The following is a 22985-nucleotide window of genomic DNA, read 5'->3' as shown; positions in this document are numbered from 1 at the left end:
AAAGGGACTAAGACAGCTGATATGATTTAAAACAACAATTAAAAACAAAAAACAAAAACAAAAAATAGAAAAAAACAAGTGTTGGTGAGGACATGGAGAAACTGAACACTTGTGGGAAGGTAAAATTGGGTAGCCACTGTGGAAAACTGTACGGTGGTTCTCCAAAAATTAAATACAAAATTACCACATGATCCAGCAATATTACTTCTGGATATACATACAAAATAATTGTAAGCAGGATCTTGAAGTGATACCTATACACTTATGTTCATAGCAGCATTATTCACAATAGCCAGGAGGTGGAAGCAACCCAAATGTCCATTAGCAGATAAACGAATACACAAAATGTGGTACAGTGACCTGAGGGAATATTGTTTAGCCTTAAAAAGGAAGGAAACTCTAACACGTGCTACGATATGAATGAACCTTGAGGACAGTATACTAAGTGAAACACGCCACTCACAAAAAGACAATTACTGTATGATTCCACTTATGATATATTTAAAGAGGTCAAATTCATAGAAACAGAAAGTAGATGGTGGTTATCACCGGATAGAGAAGGGAAAGAGAGAATGTTGCTTTATAGATATGGAGTTTTTGTTTGGCAAGATGAAAAAGTTCTGCGGCACAGCAACGTAAATATACTTCACACTACTGAACTGTGCACTTGAAAACGGTCAAGATAATAAATTTCTTGTTACGCATTTTTACTACAATAAAAAAGTGAATATCTGTAAATCAAAACATATTTCTTCATTGATTGCATTCTAAGTTTTTTAAACTGTTCCTACTGAAAGAAATAATGAACCTGTGATCAAAAACAAAACCCCATGAAGAAAAGTCCAGCAGCCATCCTGTGCTCCTGAGAAACTTCACTCCACCCCAACAGCCCACATGTCTTCTGTAGCCCCCATCTCCACAGAGGAATTAAAATTCAAGCATCACGGAATGGGAGTAGTGTGCTGGGGAGAAAGGGATGGAGGGGAGAAAGATGAAGCTGGAGAAGGGGTGGCAGGGAAGGACAGAAGCAGGAACAAAGAGGTCTGGACTATGGTGTGGGCATCTTGAGCCTCTAGTAACTCGACTCAAAGGACAACACAGGCAGGTGGGAACACCAGCTTTGGGGTCAGATCTGGTTCAAATCCTGCTGCCCTCATTTTTTTAGCTTTGTAATTTTTTTTTTTTTGAATACAGAGTCTCACTCTGTCACCCAGGCTAGAGTGTAGTGGCACGATCTCAGCTCACTGCAACCTCCACCTCCTGGGTTCAAGTGATTCTCCTGCCTCAGCTTCCCAAGTAGCTGACATTACAGGTGCATACCACCATGCCCAGCTAATTTTTGTATTTTTAGTAGAGACAGGCTTTCACCATGTTGGCCAGGCTGGTCACAAACTCCAGACCTCCAGTGATCCGCCCGCCTCAGCCTCCCAAAGTGCTGGGATTACAGGCGTGAGCCACCACGCCTGGCCAGCTTTGTAATTTTAAACAAGTTTTTTGGTTGGTTGCTTGCTTGCCCCTAAAAACCTTGGTTTCCTCGTTTGTGAAAGGAATTAACGATGGTATTTAATTCATGGGGTTTTGTGAGAATCACATATAACTAAAGCTCTTAACACAGTACCAGGCACAGAATTGGCCCTCAGTCAAGACTGGCAATAGTTTCATCTCAAGAAGTAGGAGGAGGAAGACGAGGAAGAGAAGGGAGTGTGAGGGCGGGGAGCCCACCTCCTAAAAGAAAAGATAAAGAAGGAATTGAAAGCCAGGTTCTAGCCCGGAACCTTCCGCCAGCCCCGCAGTGGCCTTCCAGCAAGCCTTTCTCAGCTTGTTTGAGAAAATAAGGCCTCTGAGATCTCTTCTATCTGGAAAGGTTGGTGAATCCGAACGCTCTGGGGCCCAGTTGGGCTCCCTGCCCTCACTACTCCCTCCCTAAACCTCTTACCTCTGCAGGGCTAAGGAGGCCCTCTGGAGGATGCAAGAGGAAAAGACGAAAAAAAAATGGCTGGGAGATGCCCGCACTGTGCCTCTGCACACAAAATGAGGGGATGACCTTATAGACCTATTAGCAAGTAGGAAGAAAACTTGCTAAGAGGGTAACCTGAAAGCGGAAGACCTCCTCATCTGATGTTACTTTAAAAAGCATTTAAGAGCACAATTAAGTTATTTATTTTCCAGTTGGTCCCATGTCATATGTATATTACACTGTGCATCATTGTTACATTGTATACGTATTAGTTTAATACACAAACATTGTTATAAATGTTGTTGCACTATCTAAATGTTATAATATATAAACACTGCCATATTTCCTGAGATTTGCTCTAAAATAAGGAAGTTCTAATATTTCCCTTTGGACCTCTTTCAAGACTTCTTAAATAGGCATCTTCAAAAGGCCCTTCGGGGCTGGGTATGGTGACTCATGCCTGTAATCCCAACACTTTGGAAGGCTAAGGTGTGAGGATCAGGTGAGGCCAGGAGTTAGAGACCAGCCTGGGCAACATAGCGAGACCCTATCTCTGCAAAAAATAAAAAATAGAAAAATTAGCTGGGCAGGACGTGGTGGCCCACACCTGTAATCCCAGCACTTATGAGAGACCGAGGTGGGCAGATTGCTTGAGGTCTGGAGTTCAAGACCAGCCTGGCCAATGTGGTGAAACCCTGTATCTACTAAAAATACAAAAATTAGCCAGGTGTGGTGGCATGCACCTGTAATCTCAGCTACTCGGGAGGCTGAGGCAGGAGAATCAATCGAACCCAGGAGGGGGAGGTTGCAGTGAGTCGAGATTGTGCCACTACACTCCAGCCTGGGTGACAGAGCTAGACAATATCTCGAAAAAAAGAAAAAAATTAGCTGGGCATAGTGGTGTGCACCTGTGGTCCCAGCTACTCGGGAGGCTAAGGTTGGAGGATCGCTTGAGCCCGGGAAATCGAGGCTGCCATGAGCCATGTTTGCACCACTGCACTCCAGCCTGGGTGACAGAGTGAGACTCTGACTCAAAAAAAAAAAAAAAAAAGCACTTCTTAGGGGCTCAGGAAAAGACTGAGACACTTTTCTTCTTTAATATGCTAAAGAGGTTGTTGATCCAAAAAGCAGAAAATGTACTCATCAAAATAAGAGCTGTTCACTCATCCATCCATTCATCCATTCATTCATTTAACCAATATGTATTAACCAATGTGTATTAACTCAATAGGTACTCCATATTGAGTAGTGCAGAATGGATTCATATTTTTCATTATTTGTCTTCAAACACCCTTTTACAAGTATAATTCAATCACAAGTTTTTATCTGCCTCTATTCCCTTAGGGAAGTCTAAGGTGTTACTACCCTGTCGTTATAAGTGATAAAAATGAGGTGGAGATGGTTCGTGTACAGAACGAAAAATAGACATCAGGAACCCAACCAGCCCCTCCACTAACTAGCTTTATGTCCGTTTCCCCATTTTTAAAATGAGAATATCGTGCCTGAATATTTTGGAGGATTCAATGAGATAAGAGATTCCACTAGAAGAAATGCCACCTAAAATGTATTAATAGAGCCTATTACTATTAAAGAAGAAATGCATTTCTCTGGATCATAGAAGAAATAAGAGGGAGAGCCATTATCTAAATCTACTAGGTATAAGACTGGGTCTGATGGTCTCACACGACCAGTTTTACAAGTATCCTCTCACTCACCCACTCAGTGTCTGTTTCCCAGGCCAAAGGAGGAAAGGAGTGAGCAGCATAGAAGATAATTTTGAGGGGCCATTATATTTCCAGTGCCCATTTGCGGAGTTATTTTGAAATATCAAGTAGCTGGAAGGATTGGACAATTTGAGCAGAAAGAGATAATTCTTCTAATACCTGGTCAATAGATGTTCACTCATCTGTCATTCAATTATATCAGCAAATACTTACTAAATGACATCTACATTCTTGGCATTGTGCTAGGCACTGTGGATACCAAAGTGAATAAATCATGAAGACCACATATCCTGATGACAATGCAATTAAGTTATAAATCAATAACAAAAAGATAATTCAAATCCCCATAAATGTGTAAAATTCAGAAACTCACCACTAAATAAATCATGGACAATAAGAAGTGATTACAGAGAAAGTTAAAAATTCTTACAACTTAATAGCAATAAATACCATACATCCAAACTTATAGGTCACACCAAAAAAATATGTAGTCTTAAGTGCTGACTTAATGAAAGAAGAAAGGCTTACAGTTAATGAGCTAAGCAACCAGCTTAAGAAATTAGAAAACAAACTGGGCCAGGCACAGTCGCTCATGTCTGTAATCCTAGCACTTTGGGAGGCCAAGGCAGGCAGATCACTTCAGCTCAAGAGTTCGAGACCAGCCTGAGAAACATGGCAAGGCCCTGTCTCTACAAAAAATACAAATATTGGCCAGGCACGGTGGCTCACAACTGTAATCCCAGCACTTTGGGAGGCCGAGGCGGGTGGATCAGGAGGTCAGGAGATGGAGACCATCCTGGCTAACACAGTGAAACCCTGTCTCTACAAAAATACAAAAAAAAATTAGCCGAGCATGGTGGCGGGCGCCTGTAGTCCCAGCTACTTAGGATGCTGAGGCAGGAGAATGGCGTGAACCCAGGAGGCGGAGCTTGCAGTGAGCCGAGATCATGCCACTGCACTCCAGCCTGGGCGACAGAGTCAGACTCCGTCTCAAAAAACAAAAAAAAAAATACAAATATTAGCTGGGCAGTATAGTACATGCCTGTGGTCCCAGATACTTGAAGCCCAGGAGATCAAAGCTGCAGTGAACCATGATCATGCCACTGCACTATAGCCTAGGCAACAGAATGAGACTCTCGAAAAAAGAAAAATAGGAAAAAATTTAAACAGAAACAAATCCAAAACATAGAAAGAAAAGAATAAAAAACAGAAATTGATGAAATAAAAGCAAAGGGAAAAGAAAGAGATAGGGGAGAGCAACAAAGCAAAAAATTTCTTTTTGAAAACAGCAAACTGATGACTCTGGCAATATCTGTGTGGGTTTTTTTTGTTGTTGTTGTTTTGTTTTTTAATTAAAGAATTAACACAAGGCTGGGTACAGTGGCTCACCTGTAATCCCAGCACTTTGAGAGGCTGAGGCAGGCGGATCATCTGAGGTCAGGAGTTTAAAACCAGCCTGACCAACATGGTGAAACCCCATCTCTACTAAAAATTCAAAAATTAGCTGAGTGTGGTGGCGGGCACCTGTAATCCCAGCTACTTAGGAGGCTGAGGCAGGAGAATCACTTGAACCCAGGGAGCGGAGGTTGCAGTGAGCCGAGATCATACCACTGCACTCCAGCCTGGGTGACAGAGCAAGATTCTGTCCAAAAAAATTAAAAAAAAAAAAAAAAGGAGTTAGCACAATACTGGGAATGAAAATACAACAGAACTACAAAGTCAGCAAAGATCAAATAGATAACACAAGGAATGGTATGAAAAAGCTTACGCAAATGAAGCTAAAAACTTATTAAGTAGACAAGTTCTTAGAAAAAGGTAACTATGTAAAACTGACTTAAGAAGAAACAGAAAGTGCAAATAGTCCCATAACTTTAAGAAATTATAATCAGTAGCGGCCAGGCGCGGTGGCTCACGCCTGTAATCCCAGCACTTTGGGAGGCTGAGGTGGGCGGATCACGAGGTCAGGAGATCAAGACCATCCTGGCTAATACGGTGAAACCCCGTCTCTACTAAAAATACAAAAAAATTAGCCTGGGTGTGGTGGTGGGCACCTGTAGTCCCAGCTACTCGGGAGGCTGAGGCAGGAGAATGGCGTGAACCCGGGAGATGGAGGTTGCAGTGAGCCGAGATCATGCCACTGCACTCCAGCCTGGGTGACAGAGTGAGACTCCGTCTAAAAAAAAAAAAAAAAAAGAAATCATATCAGTAGCTAAAAATCTTCCCACTCACACACACAAAAATGCCAAATCTCAATGATCTTACAGGCAAATTCAAATAAACTTTCCATGAATTGAATTCGAATAAAATTTCCATGAATGACCTAAGGTTAGACCATTCTAACTTTCCTGAGAATAGAAAAGGAACAATATCTCACTCTATCAAGCTTATATGTGGACACCAAAACTAGCAAGAGTAGTATTAAAAAAGAAATGTGGCAGGTCATTCTAATTTATAAACATTGATGACAAAAATCCTAAACAAAATGTTAGCCAAACAAATCCAGCAGTATATTTTAAACAAATCATACTATTACATGACCAAAGATAATGATGGTTATACATGGTAAAAATCTACCATTCTTTGCCTTTTATTTTTTGTTGTTCCTAGGGGCAGGATAAGAAAGAGCAGCTCAAAAGAATTCAGGTGGCCAGGCACGGTGGCTCACGTCTGTAATCACAGCACTTTGGGAGGCCGAGGTAGGTGGATAACTTGAGGCCAGGAGTTTGAGACCAGCCTGGCCAACACAGTGAAACTCCATCTCTACAAAAAAAAAAAATACAAAAATTAGCCAGGCATAGTGGCCAGCACCTGTAATCCCAGCTACCTGGGAGGGTCAGACAGAGAATAGCTTGAACGTGGGAGGTGGAGATTGCAATGAAAGGAGATCGTGCCACTGCACTCTTGCCTGGGTGACAGAGCGAGATTCTGTCTGAAAAAAACAAACAAACAAACAAACAAAAAAGAATTCAGGTGAGGCACTAGGCATTTCTTCAGATGTTCTATAAAGAGGATTCATGGTATTATCTACCTGATAACTTTCAATGAAAGGGAGAGTTAGTTGTCTTTGGGGGCAGTATCAGAACTTGCCTACCTGAGGACAGGTGAGCAGCTCAGATGGCAGCTCCAGGCTCTTCCTTTCGTTACTAGCGACCATGCCCCGATGTCATGGAAGGGTGTGTGTATGACTGAGATAGTGCGTCCTTTAGTGAGTGAGTGCATCCTTTGTTATCTGTCGCTGTGGGCTCAGAACAAATTTTGGGTCCTTCTGTTTCTTCTCTTTCCATGCAGAAGCTGGGATTCCAGGTACAGCTCTTGCCCTCCCACCATCCAAACTTCCTTCATCCAGTAACAGCACCCTGATTTTCCTTTAAGGAACTGCCTTCCTGCACTTTTAGTCCATGCATGGCAGGTAGCTTTGGACCCACTGCTGGTTCCAGGGGTGGGCTTGTGACGTAGGCTTGCTAAATCAAAGCCCATGTGTTGCTAATCATTGTGACGAACTCAGGGATGGGCTTGCCACCCAAGCTGGCTACTAGAGCCCAACTATGACCTTTTGCCAGAGCTCGAGATTGAGGCAATTTCTCTGGGTTGTTAAACTGGTAAGACATAAGCCTGGAGCTGCCAGTGGCCTCCACTTGAGAGATCCTGCCCTGAGAATGAAGAAGCCTGTTTTAGAGATAGGCATTGGAGAGAGAGAAAAAAATGAAGGCCATATGACACTACTTAAGCCCTTGCCCTCAGGCATGTCTGAAGCTAGTTCTACTTCTCAACTTTCAGTTATGAAAAAACAAATTAGGCTGGGCGTGGTGGCTCATGCCTGTAATCCCAGCACTTTGGGAGGCTGAGGTGGGCAGATCAAGAGGTCAGGAATTCAAGACCAGCCTGACCAATATAGTGAAAGACGTCTCTACTAAAAATACACACATTAGCTGGGGGTGGTGGAGTGCAACTGTAGTCCCAGCTACTCGGGAGGCTGAGACAGGAGAATTGCTTAAACGCGGGAGCTAGAGGTGCAGTGAGCCAAGATCAAGCCACTGCGCTCCAGCCTGGGTGACAGAGTGAGACTCCATCTCAAAAAAAAAAAAAAAAGAAAGAAAGATAAAACAAAATACGTTTAGGTAGTTTATCGTTGTTTTGCTTAAGCTACTTTGGAGCTGGGTTTCTGTCAGTTGCAATCAAAAAGTCCTGATGACTAATACACTGAATTTAATCAAATTTCCCTACAGCTTTATGGAGACACAGAGTCCTAATGTTGGCATTTGCTTCATCAAAAGCCACAGCACCAAGAGTAACAAGTGAATGTATTTCACTTTAAAAGGTAAATGAGAAATTTGCTCTATGTTCCTAGAAATCTCTGCAGAGCACGCCAGTCTAAAGTTGCCCTTCTTAACCTTTTTCATGTTGAGGCATACATAGAACATTACAAAAGTGTGTAAGGTAGAATGGAGTGGGCAAATTGGCCCAAGGACTCAGCCTCCCTCTGAAGCCCCTGCCAACCAACCCAAGAGCTGAAGAGATCAATATCCAGGCACCTGTACCACCCGTGAACCAGTTGGGAGGGTCACATCTAGAATAAGGTAAAGGTGGGAGGTCAGGGAAGCTGTTTCAAGGGACAGTCCTCAAATGAGTCTTCTCATAACAAGATGGGTGACCTGCCTCATCTGATGGTACATTCCTCATCCTCCACATACCATTTGGGAACAAAGTGCTTCTAAGTGATTCGAAGCTTTTCAGAATCAGCCTGCCAAAACCCAGCTGTTTCTGCACAGTCAGGCTTTCTGGAGTGTGTGGCTCTGGATTTGTGGGAAGGACCCCAGCTCTGCTGAAACTGCTCTTGCTCTCTACAGCAGACCCAGATTTTCAGCCAAGAAACAAGAGGGCAGAAGGTCAGGGGACTGGGGGCGGAAGGAGGAGTATCCATAGAGCTGAGCCAAAAGAATGCCATTATTTAAGATATGATTGAAGAGTCTCTCCAAGACTGGCCAAAAGAGGAATTCGATTTGAACTCTGGGGGCTTAAGAATGCTGAGCACCCAGTTTGTAGATTCTTCTGTTGACCCATTGGGGCCAAACAAGGATGGAAGGATGGAAAGAGCATCTTTTCTTTATAAATCCAGTAGCTTGACTTTGTCTACGAGTGCACAAAATCTAAGGAAAGGCATGTTGCTCTTGCTGTTTTCTAACAACCTCATCTTCCTGTTTATCCAGCACTTATTACCCAACTTTCTTGGACAGCTGACCTATCAACAAGCCAGCAAACATTATCGACCCTGTTCTATCTGCAAGACAGGAGATAGGGGATATGAAAGAGACATAAAGATAACAGGACATGAAGCTTTAATGAGTAAGTGGCACAAGCACATTCCTAAGTCTAAGGTAGATGGTGAGAAATGTCCCAACAGAGGCACAAGCACAGTGTTTTGGGAACTCAAAGAAGGGGAGGTTCCAATGGGCTTGGGATGAGACCAGTAAAGATCTAAGAAGCCCTCTGGGAAGAAATCACAGATTAAGGTCATTAAGGATAAGAAAAAAGAACGGCAGCCGGGCACTGTGGCTCATGTGTGTAATCCCAGCACTTTGGGAGGCCGAGATGGGTGGATCACTTGAGCCCAGGAGTTCGAGGTCACCCTGGCCAACATGGTGAAACCCTGTCTCTCGTAAAAATACAAAAATTAGCTGGGCATGGTGGCATGCACCTGTAATCCCAGCTACTTGGATGGCTGAGGCAGGAAAATGACATGAACTTGGGAGGTGGAGGTTGCAGTGAGCCGAGATCGCACCACTGAACTCCAACCTAGGTGAGAGAGCAAGACTCTGTCTCAAAAAAAAAAGAAAGAAAGAAAGAATGGTATTACCAGGGGTCTCTGACCTCAAAAGGGTCCCCACTGGAGGAAGAGGGCTGTGTCCTGTGTTATAGGGTGAATTGTGTCCCTCCAAAATTCATATATTCAAGTCCTTACACCCAGTACCTCAGAATGTGACTGCAACTGGGGACAGGGTCTTCAAAGAGGTAATTCAGTTAAAATGAGCCCGTTATAGCAGGCCCTACTCCAAAATGTCTAGTGTCCTCCTAAGAAGAGGAAACTGAGACACAGACACCCGCAGAGGAAAGACAAAGTCAAGTAAAGGAAAGGAAAGACACAGGGCCAGCTATAAGCCAATTAGAAAGACAAGGAACAGATCCTTCCCTTGCAGCCCTCAAAAGGAGCCAACCCTGCCAACATTGTGATCCCAGATTTCTGGCCAGCAGAACCAGGAGACAATACATTTCTGTTGTTTAAGCTGCCCAGCCTGTGGTACTCTGTTATGGCCACCTTAGCAAACTAGTACATTGTGTGGGCTTTCCCCCTGGCCCTGAGCACCTCCCAAGCTTCCAGAGGGAAGTAGACTGCCTTGTCCTTCTCCCTCCCCTGTCTGGTTTCAGAGTTCTTGTTGACTAGAACTTATTAGCGTGCGTGTGGCTCTTGGGGCTCGATTTGGAGTCCCACACACTCTTCCCCACGGTCAGTAGGCTGTGCTGGAATGCAATCCTGGCAAGCCTTCCCTCCTCCTCAGAGTCAAAAGCCAAGTTGCACTATCTCCTGTTGTCTTAATGACTCTATTTTATTAACCCATTTGTGGCTTGTCTGCCTGCTAATTTACCAGGGTCTCCTGCCCCATATTTTCTGTCTTTGGAAAGAGATGATGCCAGCAGTCAAATTCATTCAATGTACAACTATTTATTAAGCTTGAATATGGAAAGAATAGGGCTGTATGCTTTACAAAGAGGACTGGTCACTTAATATCCCCAGTGTCTCAAAATGAATGAATTATCTAAACGAATCTTAAAGATCATCCTCCAACCACAGAGAAGTGACTTGCTCAAGATCATTCAGCTGCTGAATCTGATCTCTGCACAACTCATGATTTTTGGGGATTAAGAAACCAGAGACTTCGGGCTTTATTCAGCGCTGCAAATGGCCTGCTAGGTGATCTTGGACAAATCCTGTCATATCACATACCTATCCTCTAGATTTCTCAACCAAACTATAAATGTCCCTTCTTGGTGAAGACTTCCTCAACCCCCTTGGGCAGAATCAGCTGTTCCCAGGATTCTCAGTCCATAGCAGCCTTGTGGTGGTTTACGCAGGAGTTGCCAACCCTCCTCCCGACAAGCCTCCAACCCACATACTCCATTGCCTGTGGCCCCCAATGGTAGGATGAAGTATGGATCAGGTCAGCCCAAGCCTACCCTCAGCACTCCCTTGGCCAAAGCACTATCTTCGGGGGATCTATCATTAGAACTGGTCTACAACTCTCTTTGTCAGGGAAGATAGATAACATTTCATGGTTAAAACCCAACTCCAATCTGGCAAAATTTCAACTTTGTTCTTCTGAGGCCAAAGGCTAGTAGGCCTGAGACACAGAGGGTTCTGAAAGTACCACACTGGGAATTCTACGAGGTGTTCTATGCAAGCCAGTCACGACATTTTAATTCTCTTACCCAGATGTCCTGTGGCTTGGTTGGAATTCTGAACCCAGAAAGTAAAATCCGTCACCTGGGATTTTATGAAAATTATCCATGTAATCTTTACCCAAAATTAATAATGACCCTTAGAAAAGGCTCAAGTATGAAAAAGTTAAAGAAAAAGGTAGTAAAGGAGAGAAGAGATGAGACCAAGTAGCTCCCAGAGTTTCTGCCAATGCTTGTCCTTCTTCCTTCTCAGGTGCAAGATGATTGATTATGAAGCAAGAGGTTCCAGTTGAGCCTTCAGCCAATCACCAGCTAACCGGTACTTAGCAAGCACCAACTATGGGACAGGCAGCGGGGATGCAGCAGGTAACAAGGCAACGTTTCTTCCCCTCATGAAGTTTACAGCTAAGGGATGAGAAAATCAACAAACAAATACATAAAAAGCCACAAATCAGTGGCTCTCAAAGTGCAGCCCCCGGGCCAGCAGTGTCAGCATCACTCAGAAGAAAAGACCCCACCCCAGACCTACTGAGTCAGAAACTGGGCAGCAATCTGTGTTTGAAGCCCTCCAACAGATTTAATGCACGCTCAAGACTGTGCTGGAAAATGATAAGGCTGTGATTGGCATGGTGCCTATGACCAACCAGGGCACATCGTGGGATGGCCTAAAAGGGCCTAAAGCTGGCAGGCCCACATGCTGGTCAGCCTAAATCACAAGCAAACTCTGGGATGTGGGACAGTCATGGGGCCCTTCTACATATTCTCTAAAATGAAGGGGTGGACAGGCGCGGTGGCCTGTAGTCCCAGCACTTCGGGAGGCCAAGGTGGGCGGATCACCTGAGGTCGGGAGTTCAAACACAGCCAACATGGCAAAACCCCATTTCTACTAAAAATACAAAAATTAGCTGGGCCTGATGGCAGGTGCCTGTAATCCCAGTTACTCAGGAGGCTGAGGCATGAGAATCACTTGAACACAGGAGGCAGAAGTTGCAGTGAGCCGAGATCGCGCCACTGCACTCCAGCCTGGGTGACACAGCAAGACTCTGTCTCAAAAAAAAAAAAGTAATAATAATAATAATAAAGTAAATAAATAAATAAATAAATAAATAAATAAATAAAATGAAGGGAAGAACATTCCTAGGCCTGCCTTCCTCCCTGGGCTATTTTGAGAATTCCATGAGCTGGTGGACACGAAAGCATTTGGAAAATCGAGAGGCAGTGTTCCAGTGGGAATTACTACAATGAAAGGACTCATGGCAGTAATGGCAGGACCCAGCCTCCATGGGGAGAAGTAGAGACCAAAACAGACCACAGGCCAGTGCCGCCTGGCCCCCAGCCACTGTCTGCTCTCTAGAGAGAAATGAGATTAAGATGATCCTGGAAAAAGGATCTGTTAAGGAGGTCTGAGGTGGGATTTTCCAGAGACGTCTGATGGTGGGATCGCTTACATCTCTACCTTGTTGGTCAATCTGGGAGGATTCTTGGCTTCCTAAGGAGCTTGTGTTTTGCTCCAGCTGCTTGCAAACTTCCCCCAGGAATTATAAAGGCAGTGTCAGATTTCTCACAGGACCAGGCCAGGCCCCATCATCACAGTGACAGCCAATTTCATCCATCCACTGATGCCCCTTTTTCAGAGGTCTCGGCAAAGGGCTCATCTCTGTTTTAAGCTTAAAGGAGACTTTGACCAGGACCCTGAGAACACGGAGGTGATGTAATTATGAGGTGACCCAGTAGATAGCCCCTACAGCTTAGACTACATGCAAAATCACTGCCTCAAATGAGAAGATACCATCTCCGAAAGCTGCCTGTCTCCAGAAGCCACGCTTCACCTGGTTGTCATAAGCATTTTTGCATCCTGAGTGTTCAAGGCTGGAGGAAGCCTCACAGATAATGGCCCAGCCCCACTCATGCAGATGTGAACTAGAGCCCCAGAAAGAGAAGGAACTGGAGCACAACCACCCAATGAGCTTGTGGCTGTGCTAAGACTAGACTAAGCAGAAATCTACAAATAGGCTTGTAAACATTTCACTCCCCTGCTCAAAAACCAGTGTTCACAGAATAAAGCTCAAGTCAACTGCATGGAATTCAAGGCCCCACAATCTGGTGGGGAATCTTGAGTGCCAACCTTCTAAGCCTCATCTCTTATTCTGTGCTTGCCCTGCCCACACCCTGTGTCCATGCTGCAGCCACACTGGGTGTCATAAGTGTGCAGGTGACCGGTTGACTCATGACCAAGACTACTCAACATGCAGTAGTGAACTTTCTTGTCTCCATGTCTCTGCCCATGCTGTTCCCTAACCCCAACTGCCTTTCCTCGTCTCTGACATAGAAATCCTATTCAATCCTGCAAAGACTTGCTAAAGGCCACCATATGCATTCACATTCCTTGTGGGCACTCCCATAGCACCTGGGACATATTGCTCTCATCAGTCACATCTTACACTGGCTCATGAAGAGAATCTGATGATTTATGTACACCCCCCTCCAAACCCCCACTCACACCTACTCAGTAGAGAGATCCTGAGGGCCAGGACAGCATCTCGTTCATCCTTAGACCCTCCTAGCCCTTGGCAGTGTCTGACACAGAAAAGTGATCAGTCAATATTGTTTTATCAAATGGACGCACAGATATGCAACCCTGTCTGTAGGAAAGCTTCTGTGACCACTCCAGCCAGAGCCAACAAAGTGCCCCATACCTACGTTTGTTGCCATCCCATTTCACTGGGCTACATATAATTATTTGGGTTTCATATTTCCTGCCAAGAGGCTGCGAACTCGCCAGGGGGTGATGATATCTGATAAATTATGCCTCGTGTTCCATTATTGGAACGCTAAGCACGTGGGAGTTATTTATATCCTCCTGTTCAAGTTCATCACCAAGGTCTGATTACAAAAATTTAAAAAATTGGAATATCAGGCATAAATGGGTTAATCTTTACATGCACAGCTCAGACCTCAACACATAAATGGTAAATGGATAAATGAATTCCATCAATGGTCATAAGTTAACCTATGTAGAAACTGTACCTAATATATAATCCATTTCTCTTTCTCATTTGAATCCCACATATACAATTCACTCATGTAGCTTTTCTGCATATTTAACAAATATTTATCAGGCATTAGAAAAATACAATGGTGAGACTGGGTGTGGTGGTTCATGCCTGTAATCCCAACAACTTTGGGAGGCAGAGGTGGGCCGATTGCCTGAGCTCAGGAGTTTGAGACCAGCCTGGCCAACGTGGTGAAACCCCGTCTCTTCTAAAATACAAAAAATAGCTGGTAGCACACGCCTGTAGTCCCAGCTACTCGGGAGGCTGAGGCACGAGGATTGCTTGAACCCAGGAGATGGGGGTTGCAGTGAGCCAAGATAGCACCACTGCACAAGAGAAAAAGAAAAAGAAAAAAAATACAATGGTGAATAAGACAGAAAGCTCTGTTGGGTGGAGAGATGTTAAATAAATAATCACAAATGTGTATTTATCACGGCTATGGAGTGTGAGCTGGAGAATAAGTACAGGGTGCTGTGGTCACCCGAGTCTACTCTGAGCTCTCAGTTGCCCCAGCAGTCCTGTCCCGTCATACTTCATCCCTGTCCCTGCGGAGAAGGTCACCCCTCACTCAGCTCAGACGCAGAAAACAGATGACCCGTCTTTTTCCCTAATGGAATGAAGCAGAGTCAGGGTTTTTTGTGTCTTTGCATTGTTTCATATAATCTCCCTCAAATTCTTAAACCCCTCCTCCCATGGAAACTGTTGAAGATGCCAATTTCGTACTGATTCCGGATGCAAAGTCTGTTCTGTCTGACCTCACTGATTCCTGGGGGACGTGTTAAGACCTGTGAAATATGTAGAGCTCATAAATCAACTCTGGCTAGATTTCCACAAATGTTTTAGTTTGAAAGAAAGTCAGACAGCATTGACAAAACCCCAAGTATTCTGCTTCCCCGGCCCCAACATACCCGTCTGCCCCAGAGTCTGTGGACGCTGGCTGCCTGCAGCAGGGCCTAGCACTAGCTGTCCCCATCTCCCCTCTGGCCCGGTTCCGACAAGCTGGAGGGGAACAGGCTTGACATCTAGTCTGTTGTCTGAGGCCCTCTGGAGGGAAGGAATCCTGTGAATGTCCTTTCCCTGCCAGCCCCCAAGGAGATGGCCCAGAGACCCTTCCCCAAGCATGCTCCTCTGTTTCCAAGACAAACAGGAGCCTCAGGATGGTTGTTGGGCTCCAGGGGGTGCCAGTGACATGTAATACAATTGAGTGGTGCCCTCTGGAGTTGTGCAAGGAGCTGGCGCTGGCTGGTGGTGAAGCCCTGGGAGCCAGTCTCCCCTGTGGCAGGAAAACAAAGCTGTGGCTTCAAGGTACGAAGGGCATAGCCTCCCACAGAGTTTCCCCTTGAGGAAGGGGACAGTGGGACGTGGGTTTCTTTGCAAGTTAATCTGACTGGAAGGTTCTTCACAGGCATATTTTTCCATTAGCCCGTCAGTGCTTCTGTACATTAAATTGCATCCAACACTCACTGAGCGGCCGTGGTGCCCAGCATCTTGCTGGGTGCAGGACAGCCACAGTGACCATGGCCCCGGCCCACAAGGCGCTTAAGGAACAAGGAGACTCTTGGTCACCTTAGTCCCCACTTGACACTCAGTACAGTGGGAAGAGTCAGCAGAGGGTGTGCTGGAGGTGAGTGCTGGGAGACTGAGTGAGGAAGGCAGTGGCGCTCCTCTCTGGCTAGCCTGGGTTCATCAGTGCCCACACTCTTCCTTCCTGCCATTCATTCATTCAAAAATCACTCCGCAAGAGCCTCATTCTCCAGATGCTGTGGATAAATAGTGGAGGCTGGCACTGTGCCTTTGTCTCAGGAATCCCCCTGCCAGGCACCCCACCCACTTCCCTGAACCCCCGACAGCCATGCCCTCCATTACGAAAGACGAGAGCCTGTGGGCACCTGCCTGCCCTCGGTGCACACACCTGGGGCTGCTGGGAAGCCCTGGCCTCTCTGCCTCCATGCTCAAGGCCCAGGGCTGGCTGCCGGAGGGAGGCTGTCTGGCTCATGGGTCTCTCTGATGAGGGATCAGCTCAGCACCACCAGCACTTCCCCAGTCCCAGCCTGCCAGGCCTGGGCACCACGTGGCCTGTGTGGTACATGTGTCCACAGAGGATGGCAGCCCAATGGATAGGAGAACGCAGGTACCCAGGTAGCTCTTCAGCACTCCCAGAGTCTAAGAGGTCCCCAGAGAAAGGCTCAAAAGCTGCCTCTGTGGCCTGTGTGAGGTCAGAGTGGAGACAGAGGGGGAGAAGTGTCAAGACGATCACAAATTGAAAGAGGTCCCTCTTCTCCCTCCCCAACTAATGCTCCTTCCACATACTTCCCCACTTGAGATAAGCAGCCAACAAGCACCTGCCACGTGTCTGACCCTATGACTGGCAGGGACTGCTAAGATGGAAAGCAAACAGAGTTGCTGCTCCTATGAGATAAAGAGCTTGCAGGTACGGGGAGTGGACAGGTGGGAGTGACAACGCGATTGCTTAGAGGGTGAAGACCTGACTACCCTGCTTTCACTAAGCCTCAAAACATTCCCGGAAGATAAACGTCATTGTTCCATTTTGTAGCTGGGACACACTCAAAGGATTTAAAGCCCTGCGCCATGCAATGGTGCAGCGATAGGATTTGAACCCATGTCTGTGTGAATCTAAGCCCATGCTCGTTCCACTGCATCACACTCTCTACCACTATTGCCTGGCATCATTGAATTGCTCACTTCAGATCCTTTAAGAAATGAAGATCTCCCTTTTTCCCCACAAAAGAAATAGCTTGGGCCTATGGGATGATATTTACATGAAGCTGTTATCGTCAACATCAAATAGGATTCCTCATTTATTGTTTCAATCCGTTTTATTCCACTCAGGCACACACTCTCCTTAAAATGAATGTCTTGCATTCATACGGTATTTTTACTTCTTTTATTTAATCCATCCCTGATAACATAAACATCTCCCAAATCCCCCAAATCACTCTGTTTCTTGCATTACAGCAGGGTTGGGGGTGTGAGCTGCAGATGCTATGCAGACACCATCCACATAAACAGATAAGAGCCTTGGAGAACATCCACAGAACATCTGTGAATTTCTGTACAGAACCTATGGGGGTCATTCTGTTCTAGAGTCCTCCAGTGGTGGATTCAACCCACTTACATCAAAAGGATTTTGAAAAGAAATCTAAAACTAGCCTTGACAACAAAAGAGACGGTGTGATCACCTTGCTCCATCTCAACACATTTAGAATGACTGCCCTTCTCTAGGAAGTATCATAGCATGCACCTCCTACTAATTTAAAAGACATGTGCTAAACAGTCAGCTCAGCTCTGGCCCTGGCATTCGAGGCTATTTGCAACCTGGCAGGTAACTTCAACCTCCTGCCCTCTAGGCAGTGCTCTCTGGAGACTTGGTAATGCAGCCACTTTTGCCAGACCAGAGCTGAATAGTCCTGCCACTAAAAAGTCCACACTTCATCCATCCTCTGCAACACCACTCGCTTTTCACACAAAACTGCCTAATCCCAGAGTGGAGTAGAAATAAAAGAAACATGACCAGACCAAGGAACATAAGATGAGAGCCAAGAAAAACTTGTAGGTCATTGAAAAGACTGCCACGCTAGACACTGGGGAAGTGACCTACTCCACATAGGCATCAAGGGCTGGGCATGGCCCACCAGTGGGACCCCACCCAGAACGTGAGGCCAGCCAGTGCGCTGAACCTCACCAGACCAGTGCCAATAACCAAAGCCATCTACCACTGAGGGTGGAGGGGACTTCTCACAAGTGGAGACTTGGTAGGGTCCTGGCAGGTGTCAGCAGGCACGTGTGCTGTTGAAACGCACGCAACAGAGAAGAGCCGCATCACCTAGGCAAGCCAGGTGGGAAAGGGTTAACGCAAAAAATCATGTTTCCTAAAGATTGGGAAGATTTAGAATAGCAGAACATTCTTGAGTTGCAGGAAACCTGAGAAATCATCAGAACCAGGGAATTTAAACTTTTTTGTGTGTGCCTTGCACATGTTTGGCAGACTGCTAAAGCCCATGGACTCCCTTCTCAGAATAATGCCTTAAATTGCATAAAATAAAACTCAGAGGATTATGAAAGAAAACAATTGTATTGAAATGCAGCTATCAAAATATTTAAAAAACAAATGTATGGCTGGGCATGGCAGCTCACACCTGTAATCCCAGCACTTTGGGAGGCCAAGGAAGGAGGATCGCTTGAGCCCAGGAGTTAGAGACTAGCCTGGACAACATAGCAAGCCCCTGTCTCTACAAAAGATACAAAAATTAGCTGAGCATGGTGGCATGTACTGGTAGTCCCAGCTACTCGAGAGGCTGAGATGGGAGGGTCACTTATGCCTGGGAGGTTGAGGATGCAGTGAGCGGAGATCATGCCGCTGTAATCCATCCAGCTTGGATAACAGAACAAGACCCTGTCTCAGGCCAGGCGTGGCGGCTCACACCTGTAATCCCAGCACTTTGGGAGGCTGAGGTGGGCAGATCACGAGATCAGGAGATCGAGACCATCCTGGCTAACACGGTGAAACCCCGTCTCTACTTAAAATACAAAAAATTAGCCGGGCACGGTGGCAGGCGCCTGTAGTCCCAGCTACTCGGGAGGCTGAGGCAGGAGAATGGCGTGAACCTGGGAGGCAGAGTTTGCAGTGAGCCAAGATCTCACCACTGCACTCCAGCCTGGGCGATAGAGTGAGACTCCGTCTCAAAAAAAAAAAAAAAAAAAAAAGACCCTGTCTCAAAACACACACACGTGTGATACAGTGATATAGATACTTATCAGTGCATTAAAAAACAAAACTGGGCAGATCTAATATCTTCTACAATTTTGAAGTGATAAACATAAATAACGTTTCAAAATATTTCAAAATACTTCCAAGTATTTCAAAATAACTGCCACAGCTGTAATGTGATATGTAAATATCTGATTCTCTTGTCAATACCATCCCAGGTACTGCTAATAGTCCTGTGGCCTGTTGCCTACAATGGACAGCAATGCTAAATCTCAATTCAAAGTTAGTGGGGAAAAACATGACGATAGATCCCTTGATTTCTATCCACAGACCCCAGATTACAACCCTTAGTATAATATCATCCTTTCTTTTTACAGATAATAAAACTTAGGCCAGAGAGGCCAAGTGGCTTTCTAAATGTCACACAGCTAATAAGTAGCAAATCTGGGATCAAAATCCAGTTCTTACTAATGTCTCATCTCATCCCTTTACCACTACAGCATGCTACCTCAATTTAGGCCTTAAAATCATTTCTTTCCAGTTTGTGTTTTGTTTTTAAATAAGTAATACATTCTTCTAACAAATTCAAACAATATACAAATTGCATGAAAAAAATAAACCTTCTACCTCTCTTTAAATACAGTTCTGTCAAAAAATAGACAGACGAACTAGGGCCTTGCTAATTAAAGGGTGGTCCCTAGACCAGCAGCGTGGCATCACCTGGGGGCTTATAAGAAAATGCAGACCCTTGGGGCCCACTCCAGACCTCTTGAGTCAGAACTGCATTTTCCCCAGGTGATTCATGGGCACAGTAACTTTTAGGAACAGCTGTCCTGGACAACTTCCTGGAGTCCTATCTGTGTTTGGGTCTCCCTGGAAGCACAAGTTAACCCCAACTCCTGCTGCTGAAAATTGGCAAGAATTCAACTTTCAACTCCCTAAAAGACACACACTATTAAATCTAATTCCCAGAAGAAAGAATAAAAAATAATGGAATAACAGGACTAGGGGTTTGGAGCAGGAGAAGTCATCATGGAATGATGAGATTTGAAATAATGAAAACAATAATTACAGTAACTAACTCAGGAAGCCCCTACGATAAGCCAGCCTCGATGTTAGACAATTTGCATGCATTATCTCACTTAATTCTCCAAATTTCCTGTGGCGGTTGGTACGGTTATCCCTGTTTACAGGAGGAAAATCTGAGGTTTAGAGAAGTGAAGCCATCTGCCCATCATCCCAGCAATGATAGGGAAAGACTTGCAGCAAGGTGGGAAACCTGGGCAGGCCATGCCCATGAACAAGCTTGCTGGGGCCAATTCACAAAGACATCCGAACAAACCCAGCTGCAGAACCCTCGCCTCAATGCAGGTCCCATTTCCTCTCTGGGCCTGCGTAGTCCCAATGCCCTCGGCAGCTAAAGAATCAGTTTCATGGTTTCACGCATTTTCCTCCAGATCTCAGTTTCACGCATTTTCCTTCTGGTCTCAGCCTGAGGACTGAGTTTCAAGTTACAGACCAAGCCAGAGGCCTGTATAAAAAATAAGAAAAGTCTGTTGGAGTGAAGGCCGCCTTCTCCTCCCTAGTTCTTGCTAACCACAGTCCTGTCAACATTAGGGGCTGAGGTTTCTACTTGCTCCCGGCCTTTATGCCACATTTGTTCCCACTTCCCACTTTTCTGTCTCACAGTTTAAATAATCCCAGGTTCTGCTGCCATTTCCAAGCAGATTCCGAGTGAAGCCACATCAGGCTTAGCTGGGGAAAGCCCTTCGAGGCCTGCAAGGTAAATGTTTACTAGGCTCAGTTTTAGGTCATTTTAAAGGTTTTGAAGAATGAGATGTTCGATGCATTTTCAGACTCTGTGAATCTTCCCATGGGTTATCATCTCAAGACCCTAGCAGCCTTCTCCATGAATCTTTCCCAATTCACATTTACTATGGGATACTCTGCGTAAACACTGGGCAAGGTGTTTGCACATGTTATCTGTGAGACAGGCGTTGTTATACCCGTTTTACAGATGATGAAACCAACCCCCCATTCTCACAGGTAGGAAGTGGCCAAACCAAGGTGAGACTCAAAGCCTGTCTGACTTCCAAGTTCCAGTCCCCTCCACCCCAGAAGCCTTCTTATCTCTGCCTTCTGTTTGTACCATCTCAGGAACTCATCAGAGGCCGTCTTGAATTTCAGCTGCTTGCGCTTGTGTTGTGTTTAATCTCCCTTCCTTGTCCACAAGCTCTAGAGAGAGCTCCACGGCCATGCACAACTCCACATCCCCTTCGATGCCTAGGCCAGAGCCTGGCATCAACAAGGCACTCTGTACACATTGGTTGACTGAAGAAATACTGGCTGGCTTTCAGGAAAAATAACTCAAGAGAAAGCCTCAGACCAACACCACCCACCTTCCAAAAGGATCCCATCTCTCTGCCTGTTTAGGCACCCTGATCAACAACAATAACAAAAATCCTGGACTAGAAGAGAGAATCAAAACATTGCTTGCAATTTCACAAATGGCCGGAATTTCTGCAGTCGCCGGAGTAGCAGGGCTCTAGTAAAAGGCTGCTTTCTCAGCCACAAAATATTTCACAAACATGAGTTACTGATGGAGTCCCTACATTTGCCACTGAGCCAAGTTGGTTAGCAAAGCTAGAACTTGGAATGTCCACCCAGAGAGATGACAAGTTGAGCCCCCAAGGGAATGAGTTGACGGAGTTGAGTGGCGGCCACATTCAGGGACCTGGTCTTAGAGGCAGCGTGTCATGAGAGGAAGGTTCCTGAATGGGAGTCCACATCTTGGGTGCCCCAGCCACTTGGCACCAGCTCACCCTGCTCCCTGAGGCTTCAGCACCGCACCATCCTCAGCCCCACACCATCTTTCTCTGGGATGTCTATGTGGCCAGCTCAGAACTCTATGTATGTGTTTGATTTGGCCTCTGTCTGGGTCTTGATTGTAAGCTGTTGGGTGAGGCTCTCCTCCAGCAACTCCTCCCTGCTTACCAGTTAACCATGTGTGTCTGGCTCTCCCTCCCCTGAGAATCTGGTCACCAGATCTCCCAAGGGTCCAGGATCTGGGTGACACACTCTAATGAGCCATGAGTCCCATCACTGTCATGCCAAGATGCCAGTTTTCTGAACAACACAAAACTTGCTTGGCTTGTGGACTATAATTCCTAGGTCACTGTTCACTCTGTCTGCAGAAGTGTCCCAAGTGCACATCTAGGGGCCTGTGGACCCAAACCTAAGGCCAAACATTGTTCCAAAAGAGCAGGGTCTAGTCACCTCCAAAGTGGAACCAAAAACAGAAAAATCGAGGAGGAAGCTCTGAGGGACTGGCCACCCAGGCGCTGAGCCCGGCCCCGCCCAGCCTGTAGAAACAGGCGTGGCCGCATGTGGCACCAAGGGATGAGAATGCTTCCTTGAAAGTGGGTCCAAACCCTAGAAAAAGTAAACCGCAGTGAAACGGGATGCTCATTTGCCTCCCCAAGGCAGACCGTCTTACACTTTATGAGAAAAAATCACCGCATGAAGAGAGCAAAAGATCAAAGATGCTACTACAAAATAGCCTGCCCAAAAATTTTTTTTTTTTTTTTTTTTATTATACTTTAGGGTTTTAGGGTACATGTGCACAATGTGCAGGTTTGTTACATATGTATCCATGTGCCATGTTGATTTCCTGCACCCATTAACTCGTCATTTAGCATTAGGTGTATCTCCTAATGCTGTCCCTCCCCCCTCCCCCCACCCCACAACAGTCCCCAGAGTGTGATGTTCCCCTTCCTGTGTCCAGGAGTTCTCATTGTTCAATTCCCACCTATGAGTGAGAACATGCGGTGTTTGGTTTTTTGTCCTTGCGATAGTTTACTGAGAATGATGTTTTCCAGTTTCATCCATGTCCCTACAAAGGACACGAACTCATCATTTTTTATGGCTGCATAGTATTCCATGGTGTATATGTGCCACATTTTCTTAATCCAGTCTATTGTTGTTGGACATTTGGGTTGGTTCCAACTCTTTGCTATTGTGAATAGTGCTGCAATAAACATACGTGTGCATGTGTCTTTATAGCAGCATGA

General features: G+C 45.6%; 1 protein-coding gene and 1 long non-coding RNA gene across 6 annotated transcripts in view; one reads left to right on the top strand and one right to left on the bottom strand.

Annotated features, from left to right (window-relative positions):
• The window catches only part of FBLN5 (fibulin 5), an 83115-nt gene that overhangs the window by 40563 nt on the left and 19567 nt on the right, over positions 1-22985 (bottom strand). The gene's annotated exons all lie outside the window — the stretch shown is intronic.
• Positions 6320-12145, top strand: LOC131381504 (uncharacterized). The gene is made up of 3 exons (XR_009210296.1): positions 6320-6377; positions 8889-9024; positions 11387-12145. It is a non-coding gene; the product is annotated as an uncharacterized LOC131381504 (long non-coding RNA).

Source organism: Hylobates moloch, unplaced genomic scaffold (assembly GCF_009828535.3).
Source record: "Hylobates moloch isolate HMO894 unplaced genomic scaffold, HMol_V3 SCAFFOLD_16, whole genome shotgun sequence".
NCBI classification, from domain to species: Eukaryota; Metazoa; Chordata; class Mammalia; order Primates; family Hylobatidae; genus Hylobates; species Hylobates moloch.
Note: the sequence above shows the minus strand (reverse complement) of the source record. Positions and strands in the feature narration are given on the sequence as shown.